This window comes from Ptychodera flava, chromosome 7 (assembly GCF_041260155.1).
Source record: "Ptychodera flava strain L36383 chromosome 7, AS_Pfla_20210202, whole genome shotgun sequence".
Taxonomy (NCBI): Eukaryota; Metazoa; Hemichordata; class Enteropneusta; family Ptychoderidae; genus Ptychodera; species Ptychodera flava.
Genome location: NC_091934.1, coordinates 39,749,694 through 39,773,370, shown reverse-complemented (window position 1 = coordinate 39,773,370; position 23,677 = coordinate 39,749,694).

Here is a 23,677-nt window from a genome sequence, read left to right as displayed (position 1 = left end):
TTTCATCATAGTTTAGTAGCATTGAGTTTGTGTTGCTGCTGATGATTTTCTTGCACTTTGCATTTGTTAAATGTAAAAAAGTAAAATAATGAAAACTTGATGAAACATCTTACTCAAAAATGGCAATATTTTTGGTTCATAAAATCATAAAATCTTAGTGATTTAGTGGTCGTATATGGGGCTAGACACGGTTTTTCCTGAATATCAACGCTCGATGAATGATTGTGCAGCAAGTCCTTTTCATGATCACCATGCAAAAACTCTTATTGTGGATAGCATAATTTTAAATGTATGACACCGTTTTGAAAACTGACTACCTCTTTGAAAGTTTATCTTAGTGACAATGAATGGAAGATCTGCATGATACCATTGAAGATTCCTACGATACTCAAAGTTGGCTTCAATGAATTCTGGTACCCTAGATAGCCACCGATATCCTCTGCGACCTGGTCGTTTAGGGTCATCCATGATGTATTTACACTTATTTTGCCTATCTTCTCTCCGTATTGCTTGCAAATGACCCAGCTATACACATTATTCACGCAAAACTAACAAAGAATTGTTTCCATCGAGTTCATCGTCTGGATGCCATGAGGTTCATGCTCTTTGTCCCAACTCCAATAATGTTGACTGATGACATTGACTGATGCCACCTAGGATGCAGTTATACAGAAGGTCTATTTTATCCTAACTGCTTAAAGGTGAAATCCTCATTCCGATAGACTTCATCATGGCTTTGCAAATTAGGCCTGGAGAACTTGGAAAATGACAAGGCCATATATGCTTGGTAACATGTAACCCTAATATTCTCTACTGCATTAGCGAAAAGTAATTCATCTAAAGCATATCATCCTGGAATGCCATACTGACATTGTTAGGGTCAAAACTGTATGGGCGCTGCAATCTCATGTCACTAAACCTGCCCATTTACATATATTATCTGATGACATGGAATCTGTCAACCTTTTATAGAACTCACCGCACTGTGGTAGGTGCGTAACATCATGGATAGTCTCATTAGAATAGCAGTTATACGGTAGTATACCTTTTCACGGATCAATGCTACTGTCAACCAAGTGTTCTAGCATAGATTTATACATCTTTGCAGTGAAGACCCTGGAAACAGGTTCTTTGCAACCTCTTCAAGGATGCTAGGTATTACTTGGATACTACCTACGATATTAGCTCAAACTCCATAAGTGGATGATATATCAATAAAAAGCAGAGTATTGATACCCTTTGGGATGATGTCAATATCTTAAATACCGAGGTAGGCCTGTCAATCAGGACAAATCCTTTCATATTGTGAAAAAATAAGTGACTTTATGAATTACATTGAGTGGAGAACCAGCAATGTAAAAACAATTCTGGCCAAGAGGGGCCTCACATGCTCTGTGATAAAACTATGTAAGTTAACCAAAATTGATTGAAACAGTCTTAATTAACCGAGTTATATGTAGAAAGAAAATCTAAATAATGTACCGTAGAGATACCTCTTGACAGCCACTGCTGCTACTGACATTGGTTATGATCTACGTTAGGTCCTTGGATCAAGAGCAGCAGACTCTCAATATCAGCTTTGATGCCAGATCTTTCGTATGTGAGATATTGTTGTTGATTGTTTGGGGACACTTATTATATGAGATGCTTTTCAAAGGAAAGCTTACAGTAGGTAGTTAAGGCATAGGGTTAGCTAGTTCCAGTAGGATCTCAATCCAATGAAGTCCTTCACTATGAAATACAGATTAAACCATCCTCTATGGAAGAATGTCAGTTATGGGATTTGGTTCATTACTTATTGTGTCCGTGGCCGTAACTGACTTTTTAGCATTGACCAGGTGCTCCCAGAGACTGGCTGTGTGGGTGATTGTTTGTCATTCCCCTCATCATCCGATCCATAGCTGTTGTACTACTTGCTGTATAGTCGATTTATCCAAAGATTGTTGAAACACTGTTGTTGATATGACAGTTAGCTAAAAACTATCACAAGTAGCGGTTCGATTTCAACTGGTAATCGGTGTTGCCTCTCATGAGCTATTTTCTTAGCACTCTCTTCTTGACGTGCTTCATACGTCGATACCATCTGTAACAGCTTGATGAAACTTGGCGAGTTGCTAAGCCTCGTGTCAAGTCGCAACTGTTGCAATGTTATATTGCTTCCATATTATAGTACTCTATCTGTGAACTGCTTGACGCAGAGGTAATCAGCCTAATACTCCTTAAAACTGCTTTGTTGTAGCGCTCGTCATAAGGGACTGGTCAGTTTCTTCGGCATGGCCGGGGTGGGGGGGGGGTTGATCCATGGGAGGTCATCGTGTTTTTGACTTTAGTTATAGGGGGTCACCATGTGTTTGAAATGCCTCTTAGGGGGAGTCAACGTGTTTTTGAATTTCGACATGGGCTCATTCTTGCCTAAAATCCATTGCGCCAGCCACAAACTTCATTGTTCAATTGCATTTTTGGCGCACTTTTCGGACGCGTAACTTTGATGATAATCAAAATATTTTTCAGCGCCCCCTTTGGGCATGAAACTTTAATATATCAGACATGTATGTCAGAGGTATCTGTATGTTTATTTTTTTTTGGCGCACCCTTGGGGCGAGGTACTTCAATATATGAGAGATATATGTCAGAAATATCTTGATGTGTGTAAATTGAAAGTCTGTTTTGCAAAGTATACTGATCATTATGAAATCTGCAGTTCATATTAAAAGTCACGTCACCAATTGTCGGAAGCGAACATTCAGCCTTGGAGAACTGATATATCCGGTAAGGACGATGTGTCAGAGGCGAAACGTGTAACATCCAAAGACCTCGCAAACCTAAAGTAATTGAACGAACTGCTCCAGTCAGTGGGAGAAAAATCATCGATTAAGGGCCGAAACTGCAGAAAGGTGGGTAAAAATCTTCAAAACCTCTTCTCATCCCTGACTATGGAACAACGAAGAAAGGTTCATTTGATTCCACTGATGAAACCAAACTGATAACAGAGGGAGATACGAAACTTGTCATGCGACGTACTTTCAAGTAAGGTCCTAAACCAGACCAGGTACCATTAGCGCAATGGGTGTCAGCTAACGCTAGAATTTTGAAAATGCTGACAATATGTGGGGCGTCGCAAGAGGATATCTCCGATTATCTTGACCACACAATAAACATTGGCGACTATATTCAGTCATTTGCTACCCCGTCTGTGATGACGTACGACCATGAATACCGGAAAAAACAGGCCATCTCTGAAATCAAATAGGGCTCTGTTGACCTCACCTATCACTCTACTATTTAGGGAAACGCCAGACACCATTGCAAAAAAGGCAAGGTAACCAGTAAATCACGCACCTTCGATGCAAGAGGAAATAAAATGTGTTTTGATTATTGAAACTCAAATGGTTGTAATCTCACCTCTTGCTAGGCACATATGTGTATTGAGGATGGCTCTCAGAAAGACCACCCTCGCTATCGACATAGAACAGCAACAGCTCACAAGGCTTAAAATCCTCAAGCCTAGGACAGAATCACTGGCCCTCTGTTTAGTAACTTGGAACATGAATTTGCTTCGGATTTTGACCACGAATTTCTGATCAATGGCATAGAAAATGGCTATGATATTATTACGCCTGGTATCCCCCTGTCTCGAGTGGAAAGAAGCAACTATGCGTCAGTCAACCAAGCAAGTACCTGTGCAGTAGCAGAGGACCAAATTATGCACGAATTGCTTGCGGCAACTGCATTTGTGTACCAACAAAGCCAGTGCCTTCTTAGCTAAAGTTGACTTAAAGTCGACATATCGATCAGTACCAATAAGTAAAGACTCCCAGCGAGCAACGGGACTGAAGTGCAAATTCAGCGGCGATATGGAATGGACATATATGGCTGACACTAGGCTTCCGTTTGGATCGGCCAAATATCCAGAAATCTACAACAGAATTACACAAAGTGTCACGCGTATGATGCGGCGTAAGGGATACCAGGCAGTGATAGTATATGTCGATGACTTTTTAATTTTTTAATTATCACGGAATCACACCAGGCGTGCGAAGATGCCTTCAAGGTACTACTTAACCTCCTGCAACAGTTGGGCTTTACAATAAACTGGGACAAAGTAATTCCTCCTTCACAGTGCCTTGCCTTCCTAGGAATGCAAATAAACACAGTTACACGCGTCCCTTGACCATAGCAAACTGCAGGACTGGCGTGAATATTTAAGACTGGCGTAATAAGAAGCGTGCTACAAAAAGTGAGCTACAAAAACTAGTTGGGAAGCTGAACTGGGCCTCTAGGGTCATTTGCGGCAGGCGAACTTTTCTGCGTAGACGTATTGATGTTACAAACACAGTAAATCGTCAATCTCATCATGTGCTGCTTAATGCTCGAGCAAAAGCGAACATTAGCTGGTGGATAAACCTTAGTGAAACTTTTAAAGGTACGGCGACCTTTATCGATGAGACGCCGCTGCCCCAACAAGTTTTCATCACAGATACGTGCTCCAAAGCGCACAGTTAGTGAGGCTACCCACAATTCTCCATGATCCGTACACACCCTTACCAAACCTTCAGATCTGTATTGATCTGCCTCAGCTCTGATTTCAGTGTGCCACAGCTCTGTGCAGCTCAACTGCAGATCTGTTTTGGTTGTCTTGAGCTGTAGTTTGTTGGCAGCAGACAAAACTGATAATTTGAGCTGTCTACTAAGTCAATGCAGACAACTGTCAGCTCTGTGCAGACCAAAGTCAGCTCTCCCTAATGTACTTCATTTACATTTGTATAAATGGATCATTCTGAACTGCTTGCAGCTCAAAGAAGGATGCCATGTAATCACTGTTGGCCAACAAACATTGTTGATGACCACAGTTAAATCAAAACTTACAATATAAGCATTATCTTTGTGACGAATTGATAAAAACACTCTAGTTGATCATTTTTAATCTGCACCAAGTTTGTTCTAGTTTGGTAAACACTAATGGGATTATCGCAATGATAATGGTGAAATTTGCACCCTGAACACGTAGATATATGTGAAATATATATCTTGTTTGGTACTAACCAGATTTTTTACTGTCCTAAGTGTATAATGTACAGTATATTACAATGAAAGAAAGCTTAGAAACCCCAGTATGTTCGTACAAAATGATACATGATTTTTTTAGTTTTAAATTTTTATTTTGGTTAAACTGTAATATTGCAAAATTCTCTTCAACAAGTCATAAAGAATATTTTCAGGCAGAATTTAACACAGTCGTCCAATGATGAAAACAACAGGATACCAAATATCATAATCACTCAATACATAAACAAAATCTACATGGTAAGTTATATGTGGTATGTACCTGTAAATACCACATAATCCTTAAGAAAAGAAAAGTCAAAGGATTAATGATTTGAGAAATACTATTTTTTGAAAAAAAATTAGATAGGTCAAATAGTGTGTGGAATGCGCAAATTTATCAAACCATGCAACATTACCTTATGAAATAAATGTGCTGAAAAACATCAATGCATGAAGGTTATTTCTCTGGACATTGTTTTGAAATGATAAGTTTCAAAAAAGCCATGACGAATTTCTGGAAAAGAAACTACAATTTTCTTTGTTTGGTTTACAAGTCATACCACCGAATAGCTGCAATTACAATGTAGCCCATGGGCCCTGTTCAAGGTTTTTCTGTGTTGCCGTGTAGCACTGTGCACTAAATAAGGCCATTGCCCTCAGTCATATGGCGATCAGAAAGTTAGTCCTACGTTGAATCTACATGCAAACACATTTAGAAGGGTAATTGGCTTAAAATCTGACTACTCACGATCGTTACTTGCATAATCATACATGTCGGAAAGCCATAGAGGTACACTGACTGATTTATAGTGTATAAAAGTTGGCGTAAAAGTAATATACTTCCCATTCTCGCAAACTAATGTTTGAAAGGCTATGGCAGCAGCCAGGATGTCACAGGTCAAACAGATTATCATGTATTCGAACTTTGACCTTACAATATCACATGTTGTAAAACAAGACTTTTGATTGGCCAATTTTGTCAAGGCTGCCATTTTGAATTCCAGTGTTGAACAGTTGAATGTGTGAGTCTGCAGGTATCATTCACTCCATTAAGCCACGGTTTTTGGGAGAAATCGTCGATTACCTCTCTCAGTGGACGATGAAGGGAACACAGACGAGGTTTAGTAGAACAACTGTAATGTTTGAAGGACGTTACTTGCATTAGACACTTAGAGTTTATGTAAGTTAAACTTCGATCAGTGGATTTCCGTTATTTACAGTGTAATGGCCGTGGACATTTGAATTTTTCAGCCTTTTAGTGAGGTTTGAACTGAGAGTTTGCTACTTCGACACTTTCCACATAGTAGGGGACTTTCAAACCACCCACTGTTCTTTGAGAAGTTGAGAACATATGGCGACAAGAAGTGATCTATGTTCATTTCGATCGTTATGGATTAGTACTTATGATAGCAACTCTACTGGTACTGCATGCAGTGCATAGGAATAACATAGTATAATTCTGACATGATACAGTTTTATTCTCGTCTCAGTTGCCAACCATTCGATGTCTTAATGATGGAAGAAATGTTTTCGGACTTGATACAACTACTCTCTCCATGTAGTGCCGGTGGTGGCTTGGTTTGTACTGTGATTCATTTCTTTTGCATGTGTTATTGTTCATTATCGCTCTTATCATGAAGGACACATACCACAGACTCAGCCTTAATCCTGATTTTTACATGTAGCAGTTGAACATTGTTACCATGATGTTTATTTTGGCTGTAACTCAACATCTAATGATAAAACATAAATCAAAGTTTTCATGTTTTCCATGTACACTTCACTTTAAGGAAAGGCATTTTGAAATATATAAAGTGAATTTTATTTGTCAACAAAGTACATGTAACAAAAATTTCAAAGTTTTTGAATAAGTTTTTCATGGTTAAATTTCTTTATATATATGTGAATTTAACATAATATTTTTTAACTGATCAGTTTCTATTTGATACACATTTTAAATATTGTGATCTGTTGATCTTACCGTGGGTCTTTCAAAGGACAGATTTTACAATTTTTTTGTGTATTCCATTATCAGATTGTTCAGAAACCAAGTCATTCAAAAACAAAGCTTCAGAACAATAATTGCTATGGCCAATTTCATATCATTCAGCAATTCAAAAAAAAGAAATCTTTTTGCATGTACATCTGCATGAATATTGAGATAGATGCTTCCTTACTTCACTATAATTAATTTTGTCAAATATTTTCCTACAGTATAGCACCTCATGTAATTTTCAATAGAAATTTTAATTCAGAGACGATGATTAAGTATACTGATAATTATTAACTAAACTTTAGATTTTTGCTCAGAACTATTGCAGTAGACTTTATTGTCCTTTAGGGAAACATGTTTTGATGTTTTGATATTAAATATAGTTTGTGTTCAAATGTGTTTAATCCCGTTGTAGCTTGTTGCTGAAAATATGCTAATTTTCTATAGATGAAATTTATACCGATTTTTCTACTTTTCAGTGATTTTCATACATGATAGGATTCATTAGTGAAAGGCATAGAAATTCAGTTCTCACCTTTGTGAGATTTATAGTTACGATGCAACTGATTGGCATGCACCTACTTTGATATCGTTTAAAAGGGAGGGTCACCAGTGATTATGTATTCAGCAATAAGAAATCTATATCAAACTGGTGTGAGTGGAAGTGACGTAAGAGCCTATGACTGCCACTGACACTTGTGGGGCTTCCTCGGCTGAAGACTACGGGGAACCCCTATAAGTGCCAGTGCAGTCCTAGGCTCTTACGTCACTTCTACCTATACCTATAGTTTTCAAATGGGTGCCATCGCGCCATTGGTAAGTGAAAGTTGATAACAAAGACAGGTGTCGCACCATTTTTTCATAGATTTTTTATTGCTGAACATACAATCTCTGGGTAACCTTCCCCTTTAAGATAATAATAGTAAAGATGGTTACTGTTAGGATAATTAGTGTAACATGTTATATAGACTTCAAAGTTACAAAGTTGCTTAGTACAAAGAGTAATCGGATAAATTTTCATTATAAGATAACCAGGTATGTTCGATAAAAAAGGTCCACAGATTGTGTCTATTGCAAAGCCATTGGATGTTCTGATCACACCATAATTACACCCCTGTCGAAATTTGGTACTTCAATTTTAATATTTTTGAGGACATGGTCATGTTAAGAAAGAAGAAATGGTAATATTGAGTACACTCTAATGGATTACCACATCTTTCGGTCATAAAGTCTAAGTTACAAACCACATTACATTTTTTGCAATATTTAAATTTTTCACCAGAGGAATTTCAACTACTGTCATTCATTCATGTCAACAAAATCAAGAGATACATTGCATTATTTATGACATTTTCAACATTTTACCCAACTGTACCGTTTTCCTATTATTATGCCAACTTGTTCTTTCACTTTTGCCATTCATATTGTCCACAGTACAGCCTCATTAAATATTCATTGCTTTTAGGTACATTAAAGAAGGACTTCTCAGTTGAAAAATATATTTTTAAAATTATTTTATTCTTTAATCATAATGTAATACTTGCATTTAATAATTTTGTACTGTAAAAGTTAATAGCAGTAACATATTTCTGTATTGCAATATTTGAAATGACAGTAATATTGACCTTTCATGACTTTGCTACTATTGTTGTTCGGTTTGTCAACTGCACTTTCTTGCTCAGCTCCCTGAATTTTGTTGAAATATCCACTTGTCAGCCTATCAGCATGATCTGTATATTTACATATAGATCCAGACTTCATACAATGCATCGGTCAACTAGTACAATTTTGACTATAAAGGTAATAGACTGTTAACATGATAATAGTAGACATTTCAACTTGCTTTTGGCAATAGAACAAGAAAATGTAGTTAATACAAAGAACAGAAATAGGGCAGAAACCAGTTGTTACAGCTACTTTTAAAGTACATATCAGTATTTTACTAGAAGTAATTGGCCTTTAATGCAATATTTTTCATAAGTCAACTCGGCTCAGTTATCTCAGAAAGATACATTTTATGTAAACACTTTTTTAAAAATATATGTTATACAAACTTTGTTTAAAATTTATATAGCTCTCAACTTGTTTTATTTGTGTATGAAGGTGTTGTCTGCTGATTTTACCACACTTGTATTGCTTCTGTACCAGAGAGAATATGGACTTGATCAAATCACTGGATAAAAAAGTTAAGGTACATTTTATCAAAGGCTGAATGCACTGGATTATTTTTTGTATGCTGAATCCTAAAAGTACAAATATGAAATCCATTGCATCAGCTTTATCAGTGAAGAAAATGACCCAATAAAATTGCATTTCCCCATGCACCATTTTTGGAGCCTCTTTGTAGGGCATTATACATATGCCACCACACAAAGCCAACAATTGTTGTTGGCTGCAGTGGGTGTACACTGATTTGCAGTAGAGCCATGTTTAATCCCATCTAGCTAACTACTTGTGACCTTTGTCATGAGCTCGGCCTGTTAGCTTCCTTGACCTTTGATGTCTACCCCCTTCCCCCAAGCTGCAGGTTGTCTGTGAGAGGTCTGTCTCAGAGCTGCAAGATGTCTGCAAGGTCTGTCCCAGAGCTGTGGGTTGTCTGCAAGAGGTTTGTCCCAGAGCTGTTGGGTGGTCTGCAGTGGTCTGTCTCAGAGCTGCAATAACTAATTATATATTCACAAAATCAGCTTACTGCAGATCTGTCCAGAAAGCTGCAGTGAGTCTGTTTGTGCAGATCTGCCTAAGCTCTTAATCAGCTCTTTGCAGATCTGCAGGTTTCGTAAGGACATGGAGATCACTCACTGAACTGAAGCAAATTTCTTCTGTACACAGAACAGCTCGGTCCATATTTCAAAATTCTGGGACCATAGTTTTGATAATCATAATTCTCTAATTTCTCACTGTGAATAATGAGAAGATCAACCCCTTTTCCGCAGAGGAGATAGCAATTTTGTGATTTTGTCAACATAGATTTTTGACAGCCATATGCAATATTTTCAAGGAAACTAAGGGAATAAGTTGCATCTGTGTTGGCAAAAGAAAGGGTATTGATTTTTTTAATGTTTGTAACAAAGGAAATTAACATGTCTGACAGGTGGTATGATGAGACCATCTTAGTTGCTGATAACTTTACCTTGACAAGTGTACAATTTTTAGCACCTTCTTATTCAATTTACTCCTGAATTTTAAACATAATCAATAATTTTGAACTCGGGCACTTTATGCAATAAACAAGCTATGGCATGGCTCCGAGAGATTTTCTAGCTCTTAGCCACCAGTAACGTTTATATTAAAGAAAGACATGCGCCAAAAAAGGAAAACAGTGAGCACTCGCTATCTAGACTGCATGAGTTCAGTCACTACTTCAAAGCAATGGCGTACCTTGGCCTTCATAGCACTGACCGCATCTTACACATGTCTGACAGCACCTATTCATTCCTATTACAGGACCTGTGCAATCCCAAATACAGAAGTTCGATAGTGAATTTGACGCATGTAAAGGAGCAGCCTAAGCGGAGTCTACAAAGCGCACATACAACTCCCAACGTCTAGCCTGTGCACGCTTCAGTCTGTATTTTGAAATCCGTCCATGTGCCCAGATTACTGTCTGTCGTTACGCTGTCTTCTTGGCAAGGACTTAAAGCCGTCCAGCATCCTGGGATACCTCAATATTATACACTTGATGTATGCTGAGGTGGGTGCACCAAACCCCCTGGATAACAAATGGGTGTTAGAAATTGTCTAACGAGCAATCGCTCGCACTCATAGGGAACCCCCAAGCAGAAGTTACCCATCACTCCACACGTCCTGCACAATATCCATACTCATCTGGACCTCTCCATCCCGTTTAATGCAACCTTTTGGAGCGCTTGTCTCATCGCGTTTATAACCTTTGCCAGGAAGGGCACTCTACTCAGTGCAACAAATAGACTGCCCTCTACAGACAAGTACTTGCGCAGAGATGATTTCGTAATTTCGCGACGTCCAACTTGCACGTAAATAACTTTATGCATGAATTTTCACTCAAATTGGTGTTATAGTAAGTACCAAATAAATATATTGCATTAAAAATCAATAGTCCTTCCTATTTCCGCTTGATTCGCACAGAAAAGCCCTATGAGAGACGCTAATTATCCATAAGAGCAGCTTCAGCGTGCTCGAAGGTTCCCTCGACATGTAGAGCTGAATGCAGTCAAGTCAGCTGTGAACCAGTCATGACCGTATAACAGAAGGGTATGAATTCTTGTAAAATAGAACCTCTCGTTCTTTCCCTGTAATTATCATTCCTGAAAGGCTTATTCTCGGAAAACTGGGTCTATGCATGTGATAGATATATAATCCCCCGTATTCCTCACTCGTGTTACTGCATCGCGGACTCGCGATTCCCCGTGTAGCGACCGTATGAACCCTTGCCTACAGCTACTACATGGGGAATCACTCGTCTTTGATGCAGCCACACTTATTCGGAATATGGGGGATTATATATATATATATATATATATATATATATATATATATATATATATATATATATATATATATATATATATATATATATATATATATGTGTGTGTGTGTGTATGTGTGTGTGTGTGTGTGTATGTGTGCGTGCGTGTATGATATGTATATATATGTGTGTGTATATTTGCCTGTGTCTATGTCTGTGTCTGAGTGTACGCGCGCAAATCTGTAACAAACAAAGTAATTTCTTAATAAGTAAAAATTACATAGCAATAGCTTTCAATGAATGACAATAGGATGATACTTTCATGATTATGGAAAATCTCTGAGTATGATAATGTGTAAATGAACTCCATACCTGCGATAAGTCATTTCCTCGAAAAGTGCCTGCCATCCAGTCTAACTTTCCAACAATGTCAAATTTGTTCCTACTTTCCAGAACACCACCTCTCATCGTGATATTCGTTGCGATCACATGTGTCATAAAAACAACTGTCCCACCGTCATTGATCATGTCCATCATCCTCACTGTGCTAGTTGATGCAGTCACGATATTTGTCAAGCCACCACTAGTTGACAACATCTCTATGATAGGTTGTGTGACAGATTTGTAGGTTATGTTCACTTCTGAATTACCATTCACAGTCACTTCCGCCCATCTGCAATCATTGACGTTAACAACGCCACCTTCAACCTGAGAAAAGGGGGAGATGCAGAAACCATGAAACTGAAAAATAAATATTAAATGTTGACCTGCCCTTTGAAATGGCAGCTGTATTCAGAGAGTTCCATATTGAATCCCAATCTAACAATCACAGATTTGTATTGAAAGTAAAATAAGCGTTCATAATGTTTAAGCATGGCCACTAAATTGACAATCACACCCAGTTTTTTAAATAAGGCACCCCGCCCCTCATCTTCACTTAAAAAGTAATGTGATGTCGGGTTATAATAAAGACTATGTGCGCGTGCACATCCTGCAGAACATTTTGCACAGGTAATTTTATCACCTCAATTTAGACAATACATAATTTACCTTATTCATTAAGTGAGAGATTGATTAACCTGTGGTGTCATGCACTTGTACCAATTGAAAACTAACAAATTTGGGAATATCTGAGTCATACATTACAAATGCGAAATCAAAACTGAATTGTCAACTAGAATATATATAATGTCAATAAGTCAGTCAATTGAAATCATGGCAATGTAAAATGTATATGCCGGGGTAAGTCGAAGAAGGTAACGGTCATCGAAGATCGTCCTCAAACTTCAGAAGAATGTGGTATCATACTGCTAGTACCCAAACATTACCAAACCCGAGGCATTGTTAAAAAGTTCATCAAGCAATTAAGTACAAGCTTAACCAATCTCTCACTTAATGAATAAGGTAAATTATGTAAGGTAAATTATGTATTCATGGGCTGGTGATAGTTGAATGTTGGCATCTAAGTGTTGGGACATTGATAACGGTAAAGTTGAATGATGATAATGGTAAAACTTCAGCTCTAATAGTCTGATGTTCTAGAGGAGAAGATTTATGTGGACTTTATGGGAATTTTCCAAAAATCAAATACGGAAGTCAAGTTAAATATGTTATCTCAATTTGATTTTTGTTAAGACTTTTAGGGCGTGGGGACTTAGACGAACTAGACATAATGTCTAAATCGAGGTGTTGCCAACACTGTCGGGTGCAATTAACAGCTAAGCGGTAACATGAGTCGATCATAAAAATAAGTTCTGCAAAAGTTGAAACATTGTCTAGCAGAAATGTCAGACTTAGTCTAAACAACACCAACACGTATGTCCTAGCACTGTCCAAGTCATATCATTTGCTTTCAGGTGTTGTTATTTTGACTACATCTGACCTGCCGCAAGACAATGTTTCATTTTGGCAGAGTTGATTTCTCTGTGGTCGACTGGAATTACTGCTCAGCTGATAATTACACCTGACAGTGTTGGTAACACCTCAATTTAGACAATATGTCTACTTCGCGTAATGCCAATGTTTCAAAGCAAACCGCTGTATTAAGAACAGAGTTGTTAGAGTGCACACATCAATTAGCATCCAATTACTAACACTCCCATTATGCTGTTTTTTTCATATTGAAATGATTTCATAAAACAAAGCATCTGTCCTGGATTGTCTCAGTGTGACAACCTGTTGGAAACTGAAGTGAAGTTAGATGTTATTCTGCAGTAGACTTTGCTTTACCGACTTTGTTCTTGTGATCCTAGAATTCATAAAGTGGCTGCCATCATTTTTATGCTTGTCACGTGGAGAAATTTAATCATTATGTACTGGAAAGTATATAGTCAAATCAACAACACAAACAAACAAACGATAAAACGAAAATCCATCGCCCCCTTCCAGTTAGTTTGGTGTCCCTTTATCTGGCGGGAAGGAGATGAGAACAAACAGCAATGCCATTATGCATCTGGATTCTGTAGATGACTGTAGAAGCAGCCATAATAAAGTGAAACGCCTCAGCGCCTTTGCTGACAGGAAGAAAATGATGCCCACAGCACTCAGCCACTGGCAAGGGACACTAACTATGGAAGAAAACTTGGAGAGAATCTGCTACAACCCTTCATTTGTGATATATCTTTGCAGCTTCATGATGTAGTCCTAGCTTTCACAAGGGCATTGCCCAAATGCACACACTACGAATCACTCAAGATCAAATTATAAGATGACAGAGATAAAAATTTCAAAATCCCTGCATCGTCAAAAACATTACCATTATCCAGTCCACATATCATCTTTCAACCACAGAAAGAAGGGGTTCCGAGAAGAATCATGTTGTTCCCTAAATTGTTGTAGTAATGAGTGTTGCTAGGCACTGACTTAGGGTGGCATAGTTAGCAGAGTTAAGTTTGTAGACCTGGTAGTCTACAATGCAAGATTTGTTCGATGCTTTGATAAAACAATCTGTCATTTTTGCCTTAGTTGCCATTGAAGCTTTCTAATGTCTGAAAATGTCCCTGCCATGACGACGCACTTTTTCCTTTATAAGCCACATGAATTCACGGTTGGAACATAGTGGTAGTCATTATTTAGGTCACAAATAGCATTTATGGGTAAGTGAAAGCTTGGTATAGACGTATTGGTATAGACATTCAATTAGAAGTTTTTGCTAAGTGCCACAACGATACAAAGGTGAAGTATTGACATATTGAGGTGAATACAGCACTGGAGAAGAATGCCCTTTTGACAGTAGAACAATGATATAATGGAAAGGCAAAAGTCGCCTTAAGACCTAAAATACTAAATCTTGTGAGTGATGGGATTTGGTTACACTACCATATGCTAATTTTTATTTTGCTTCAAGATCAAGATCGAAGTTCTTTATACAGTAAAATAGAAAATATAACAGAAAAAGACAGCTTTACTAATTGTGCAACCTTACTCTGAGTTTTCCCAGGTGCTCGTTTGATAACGTGATCGGATTCATAATATGCGTTCCACCAGTGATATGAATAGAAGATGTCAAATCATGAAATTTCATGACTCCTCCGATTTCGGACTGCTCAGCAAGTTGCATGTCCCCAGAAGTGATGATTAGGCTACCGTGATTGTTGAATTTAACATCTGTCTTGAATGATCCGTGACGTATGTCAAAATCAATGACACCATAATTATCAAGAACTCCAAGTCCGACTGATGTCTTTGCAAAAGTAAAGTCATTCCCAGTTACTCTAAGTGTCGCATTTTCTAGAATTGTAAATTTTCCATCTAAGGAAATATCCATGCCAGGTGACACCCATGTTACTCTGCCAGAGAGGATAAGATCTCTCTTCAGTACTTTTGTACTAGTCGATGACATTTGCATGTCGTTCTCTATGATGATTTTAGCTCCGTTCCCTTCTTCAATAGTACCAGCCTCCATAGCAAATAACTTATTGACAGTAATGTCTCCAACTCCTTGCAGAGAACCTCCATATACTTTTAATATTTCGATGTTTGTTGGTTGGTTTATGAAAACCTCCCCACTTTTGATGGATATCATTTTAAATGTAACATTTGAGTTTGTCCCATGTACCAATAACCTACCTCCAGTTACAATGACATTTACAATGGCTTCACCTTCTAACTTGTATGGTTCATTCAGTGAAAGAGAACCACTCATTAACTCAAAGTTTTCAAACATCGGCGAGTTGAACCAGTAATTGTTTCCCTTTACTTGCACTTTCCCTGTTCCTCGAAAGACTACGTCAGACGGATATAAACTATCACCTTGAAGGCTTAGCGAATTGTCCTTGTCAATGGAAATATGTCCAGACAGAGTCGTTTTGCACTCTAGTACTAAGGTAGAACCAGGACTAGACACTAGTAAGATCGATCCTTTGTTACTGAAAACATCCATTCTGAAGTAATACGTTGATATCTGTTGACTATGCATGATCAACTTTCCGTAATTTTCAAGTTTGCCCCAATTACTTGTGCCTAAAATGCCATCGTTTGCAGTGATAGTAAATGTGCTATCTTTGCTAATTATAACATTTACATCTTTGTTCCAATAAAGATTTGAAGACGTGTCCAATCGCACATCATTTTTAAATACGACTTGTGCACGCCGTATGTGTTTCAGACTGTTCTTGGTAATGAGTGTGTTGCCATTTACGACCATGTTTCCAGAGCATATAAGTCGTCCTCCTTCCCAAATCCAACTGTCTTCCAGCAGGATCTCACCAACAACGTCAAAAGAGCTCCTTATCGTTGTGAAAATGGAACTGTGGAATAACCTGTAAGAACGGGATAATACAAATATGTTTAATCAGTGTCGCGCAATCTTCAAAACCAATGTATTGTAGGAAAATGCTTTATTTTTCTTTAATATACCTTATGTCAAAGATTCTTTGTAGTGTGAATTTTACAGTCGCATGTGCTGAAATATGGTAAGTTCTTTAGCAACTAGACTAGGCTACTATTTTATAGCAAGTTTCTTTATTGTTGGTTCATTATTTTTGGCATAAGTTATGGACAAATCTATCCGACTGCCAGACCTGGACTGCAAATATGTAACCAAGCTGAATGTAAATGTAATTATCACTGCATATATTGATTTTGAAGATATTTATAGTTTTTTTCCAATGTTCCTAAGAGTGTTAAAGTGTTGTTCAAAATTGTGCACTAGCCTGCAACATGTTTTTGCATGTTATCCTTTGCCTTTTATATTATTACATTTTGGGCTAATGAAAACAAATTGTTATTTGAACAAGGCAAATTAAATAATAATCATTAAGTAATAAAATCAGAGAACAATCATTTGTGTGTCCAAACTTGACAGCTACTTAAAGTCATTCATCCAACACAGCTCGTTGGGTTCAAAATATACATAATGTGGTAAGATCAATGGTAAGGCACTATGATAATAAAGAACAATTTCTCAACGTTATCATGCACTTTGGTATCAAAGACATGGTATTGTAATTACACATTGAAAGCGAACTTTGCCAAATGTGAAAGAAGTTACATCAGCTAACGTGTGTTATATTATTGCTAAAGATTGTACTCAAACATCAAAGACAGGAGGACAGAAGTGAAACTGACATAAACTCTCAAAATATTTCGGACAACATTCATCACAGATAAACATTGAAATGTACTTGTTTGATGGCTGTCACCTACAAAACACTGTTAAAATCGTTCTTATTCCATGGCCTTTGTAGTTTTGATATTCTTCCTAATTATTATAATTCACTGAGACTGAGAAGAGATAAGTCTACTCGTCCTAAGTATAGTGTGATATGGTTTGGGTATGCTTAACCACTAACAGAATGTTGCTTCTGTGAACGACACTTTGAATTAAGAAAATTTCATTCCTATCTGTATAGATTGATAAGGATAATTTTCTTTCAAAAGTAACTTGGTTGTTAATACTGTGTTGTTACAATTCCTCGTGATATATCTTTATACTTACCGCTGAATGCAGACATCACCAATAAGCTTGATGTGAGCTTGGTACCAAATATTGACTTGTACTATGGAGAAACATATTTGCCTATCATGTTGCTTTGGAGGTAAAGGCCAAGGAAGCTACTACTTCGAGCAGTTAGAAAGTCAATTGATATGCTTGAATTGTTAGTTGTCGGCTGTATGTGTATGGAACTCTGCGAATCAGTTTCAAATGACAAAAGTTTATTTGTTTGCTGAGGACAGACACCTTTGCGGTCGATGTAGCTTTAATTGATGCTCCATGTATGATGCTTGTGCTCTGAAAAATGTGCTTGCCCCCAGAGAATTGCATAACGGATTCTTCAGCTATCACCGTGTTTTCCATGCCAAGTAGAGTCACCCATAAACGTTATGTCTCCTTTGTGCATTTCGAAATTTCCAATGCTGAAAAATTGACATAGACTTTGGCACCAATAGCGTTAACAGTCACTTGACCATTGTTGATGAGGAACCCACCATTTTCATTTGAAATGATCGTGTTTGAGGAATTGAAAAAACAGAAAGCATCTTCTGAAATCGTTATTCCTGAACCGTCTTTGAAGTAAACTCTACCCTCCCTTAGAATTGTGACATATTTGACAGTTACATGGGTTCTCTTTAGGCGCGGGTCTATTACGTATCGGGATGGGAGTGGGGTTACTCGGAAAATACCATTCATTATCACATGTCCGTTTACAGTTCCCTCTATCATGCCTCCATTCCAGATGAATTCACCATTGAAGACGGCGTCTCCTCCAGTAAGATAAAGACCATCATCTGCAGCTAAAATAGTAGAACCATTGACTTCAACTTTGCCATGGATGGAAAGTGTTTTCATGATCAGTAGTTTTGCCCCTCCCGTATGCACAAGAAGGGATGATATGCTTGCATGCACATTTACTGTTATTTGATAGTCACCATCTGTAAGAATGGTATGAAACATTACAGGTAAGTGATAATTTGAAGCAAAGCTTTTGTATTTAAAAGTACCAGTACAGTAAAAGTATTGGGTATACGTGCGATGAAAAATTCATCTTGATCTGTAATCCAAATGAAAATAGTATGTATTTGAGCGTCGTACAAAGAATACACACACACTCAGACACAGACACACAGACACACAGACACAGACACAGACACACACAGACACAGACACAGACACAGACACACACACACACACACACATATATATATATATATATATATATATATATATATATATAATATATATATATATATATATATATATATATATATATATACCCACTTGTCGAGTGGTAGTATCAGACGTTGTATTTACTGACTATATGAAAGAAATTTGTGTTCGAAATGTAAACTGGTTAATGCTGGTAAAAATAGAAATTTATGAGGATCTGCTTCTGAGTACACCACTCCATGTGATCTCTAAACCAATAAGCGTATAAATAATATAACATTATTTGGTCATATCGTGCTAAATGCATTAATCCAAATAAACAATACACCAAGTTTTGTCCTACCAGAATCAATAATAACATTATCTTGAGCTGTTGGTACATCTTCTGTACTCCACTTTGAATTGTCATCCCAGTATCCGCTTACAGGATCTTTCCACTTTACGATGCTTGCTGATGGAGGCTGTATGGCTGAAGTCGCCCCAAAACTTAGCAACCACAAACCAATTGTAATGATCACCTGCAATAAGAGCACATGCATTGTAAATTGCTTCATTCATGATCAGTGGCTACAACTTGTATGCTAAACATAGTTATATTTCTGAAAAACAGCTGTGTCAGTAAAAAGATGCGATGTTTGTACGTAGTGGTGCAATGCTGAAATATTATATTTCAATAAAATGAAGACAAATGTCATGCAATGTCACAAAGTTTGTCATCACTATAATATATGTTTGTATTTTATGATCTTGCATATCGGATGACAAAAACCTATGCTTTTTTGCAAAGAGTTAGAGGTATTATATTATTGCTTCAATCATTTAAATATTTTTGCGGTGCACCAAGATCGCAGGACATGAAATACAAATATAGATTTCGACATGAGAAGAGTGTTATTATATTAACATAGAAATACCTGATCACTATTGAACATCGCATTTCCTACTTTCCATCGTTACAAATTCAATTTTAACACCAGGTACCTATAAACTATGTTTAAATATTCGGCATGATATTTCCTGTACTGAAACGCGGACAAACAGTTTGAGAGTTTTTTCAAAGTGAAAAGAAGATAAAAATTGCTCTCCATATTAAAATAACAACGTTGGCCATTTTTCATGAATTTGATACGAGACACTATTTATACTGTTTGACATGTTCAAAGATAATGAATGTATAGGTGACCGTGCATATATTCCATCCCTGTGTTAGACACAATAAATAAAACCGTAGTGAAAAAGAATAAATGATCCTGACCATTAGCTCGACTGTTCACCGCTGTGAGCATCCGCTTGTGAAAAAAAAACCACTCATAGTGACAAGTCCTGCTTATGGCTCCAGATTAAGGACGCTGTGTTCGGGATTCACCTAAGCTTATTATTGAATCGGATGCTGTTTGCTGAAGTTACATTTTGACAGTCAGCTTTGCATGCAGACCTCGACGGCCCTTCGATATACTGTTCTTTGCTACAAAAGAGCACATTTTTCGAAAGGACATTTCAAATGCCTACAAGCTGCAGCAATCACGGAAGCGTTTGCCGACGACAGTACTTATTCACAGTCTCTCTCACTGTGACCTATTGGCTAAATGGCGGAATATTTTTGTCTCGTTTGTACCTCCATGTAGACTTACTTCCCCATGGATGTGGACATAGAAATAGGAAAAGGGAGTAAAATGAAGGAAGAAACTTCCGCAGACTGTCACGTTGGTATTGATGTGATCGCCAGATTGAAGCAATATACTTCTGCGACAGACGCGTACATTGTGGATACTGCATGCTGTGTATGCCCGGTCCTCTGGTCATGACTGCGTGAATACGCCGTACGACACTGTTTCAATCCGGCGAGACATACTTCTACTTTTTTCTTATCACGTCTAAAAGAAACCATTGTGAGACTAAGAACTTCACCCCCTAGAAATCTGATTCACTCCCGGGTATATGTTTCAACCCAGGCTTCGTCCATACAAAAATGTTCTGCAGTAGTTACTTAGCTCAGAGTCTGCATTGCAGGGCTGTGTGTTACCAGATATAGGCTTCCAGTAGATACAATGTAGTTGGGTGCATGTTTAGGGGAATTAGTCTTGTGGTTTCAGCTGTACCGGTGAACACAAATTTGCATAGATAAAAATAGACTTGCTCCAAGTCTTGGGTATGAAGGTATCAAAACTGCCCGTAGCAAACGTGCAGATCTTCATTTAGCTGCCGCAGATTGGTTTCAGAGCTGTGACAGCTCAAACCAACTTTAATGCAGATCTGCAGAGATCGTTTGGAGCTGTCATTTGTCTGCTGCAGATTCGAGTGTCTCTGGAAGACGAAATGCAGACCTGTGCAGCTCTTGGCCGATCGATCAACAGCCGTTATGCAGCTCAAAATCGTTCGAAGTAAAACTTTGTTGACACTACACTTGTCACAGCTCGATGGCAGCTCGAAACACTGGCAGCAAAACATGAGCAGTCAAGGTATAGACACCACCAAAGTTGAGTTTTTGTTTCTCGCAGAGTGAAGTTAAGGAGGGTCAGGTATTTAATGAGTTCAGTCCATTTTCAAATTAAAATTTGCGTGCGTCTGTTTTGCGATCTCGGCTCAGAAAATTGATCGAGTACGCGTGTACGTGTAGTCTATCAGCGTAATCCTATGAGCATATATACACATAAAAACATCGGGAAAGCCCTGTGCGTTAATGATAAGTTTGTATTACAGCAGCCCTATTAGTGTACTATTGTGTCTTCCTCAGAATCATTGTTCATTCGATGTTAAGCTATGCTCCGTTTTACCTTTGTTATTTGTAGGTCCGAGCACCTCTACTTTTGCTACTCCCCACAGGTCCGAACATCAAATCATAGACCCTTGAGAAAAACGTGTACGTTGCATATCGCATTGTTCATGTTGTTGTTGGTTAGGCTGCATCACGCATGATGACGTCATTTATCATGTGAAAAGTTGTCCGCGATTGGTCAGATTCGCTAAATGACCCAGGTCACGTAGGTCAAAGTGTTAGCGGCAAGACACATCGACCGTTAATCTACACGTATTGAACTAGCTTCAGGGTTACTCTGTCATGTTTCTTTGCTAAACTTTGGATGAAATTTCGCCGAAAACGGTATCCAGACATTGATAAAATGGTAGCAAATTGAACGAGTATACTTGACGACATATTCAACGTACCAATAGGTCTCGCCGTCGGGAGAAATGACATCAAACCATGGATATTGCCTGCAATCGCAAACGGCATTACAAACCGCATACCGATCCCAATGATAGGTAAGTTACTTTGACATATCTCGCAGTCTCCTTCATATGCGTTTTTTATTTGTACAGACTTTTCTGAAGATTACATTCGGTATATCGAGGATATCTAGTTGCTTCAAAGTTCAAGCCAGGCATAAGTAAAACTGCCGATTTTGATTGTACGGTTCAAGAAGACAGGGTGCTGAAATAATATACACAGTCAATCCAACACGATTGTCATCAATAAAATTGCCGATTTTCGATCACCATGTAATCAGTGTTTCATCTAGGCTTTTGATCTGATTCAATAAAATGCTGTTGGAAACAATATTATATACTACGCCGAAATTTTCCGTACGCTGATTTTGCATATGAAAGCCTGCCAGTTACGCATACGTTCACAACGTTCATTGCCCTAGCCCGATACGGTTTCTGTGTCACATTATCTCTGTACGATTGAGAAAAGGAGACAAACTGAAGTTTTTATGCATTGTATGGATGTCCATAACATTGAAAATAATTCTGATATCAAAATTGACACGAACAATCTGACTTTACTATCACAGAACGTGTTCAGTGCTGACGGCATGCAATAAAAGTCACAAGCAAACTGTGGTGTCAATTGCCCACACAATTGGTCCTATTTTTGAATTCAGTGAATAAACAGACTTATTTTTCGGGGCAAATAAACCTTACAAGTTACAAGTTCCCCAAATTTTAAAATCGCCTCGAAAATTCCAGTGGAAGGGGACCAATCCCCCACCCTGGTGTAGCCATCTATTTTTTACATCTATGGTGTAGCATCCTAGATGAAACACTGTGTAATATGGTTCAGTCTTTGCCAGCCTGCAGCCTTGCTTCACTTTCTTTTCATCGACAGGCCTTAACTGGCTTAGGCCCAAAAAATGTGCGGTTCCGATTACATGGTTTTCAAAAATAGGTAGGTAGGTAGGGAAAAATGTTTTTTTTTTTCAATTTTTTTTTATTTCTCAATGTGCATTTTGTACGCGTTCATACAAACTACCACTACCAGTGAATAATTTCCTCATGAAATGCACTCAAAGTGAATACCATTTATTAAAATGAAATATTCATCAGTAGAATTGAAATGTGTGGTTTATTAGACTGCCACGGAAATTGATATGGCTGAATTACAATTCTTTGACAGGAAAGTGAACTGTTTATCCACAGGTAAGTCTGACTTGTAAGAACTGACACAACACAACATTTACTGTCATCAATGCAGTGTTTCATCTCGGATACTATACCAGGGAGGATTTGTCCCCCTCTGCCGGAATTTTGAGGGGATTTTAAAATTTTGGGGGATTTAACTGAAAAATTTAATGGTATCTTATATGTAAGTTTTAATGTTGCAGTGATGTCACTTGTGATATACATACTTCAAGCCATAAATCACTCGCTTACACAATCCAAGCTGCTGGCTCAAGCTGCTGGCTCCAAACACCATCCTCTATAAGATTTTTTCAAAAGTCAACAAATTTGGGTATCACTGTTGTGAATGTATAGGGCTTCCAAGAGTGGCGGACGGCTCATTAATATTCATAAGCTTTAATATCCCTAAAAATTGTAGCATATTCCCTCATGCTTAAATATTCTGTATGTTTGTTTGCACATATTCTGTAAGTCTGCTTTCATAGGGCTTAATGTACATTCAAACATCAAAATTAACAACAGCCAGCCATTCCCACTGTACTTTCAAGGGATTTTTTCATTTTTCACTGAACTGTCTGCACTACAAAAAGGAAGACAAAAAATCTATTGTAGTTATAAAGAATGTTTTGTAGCTTCTGAAAAAATAATGTGCTTGTTTGTCACGTTTTTACTGTGCGTATATCAT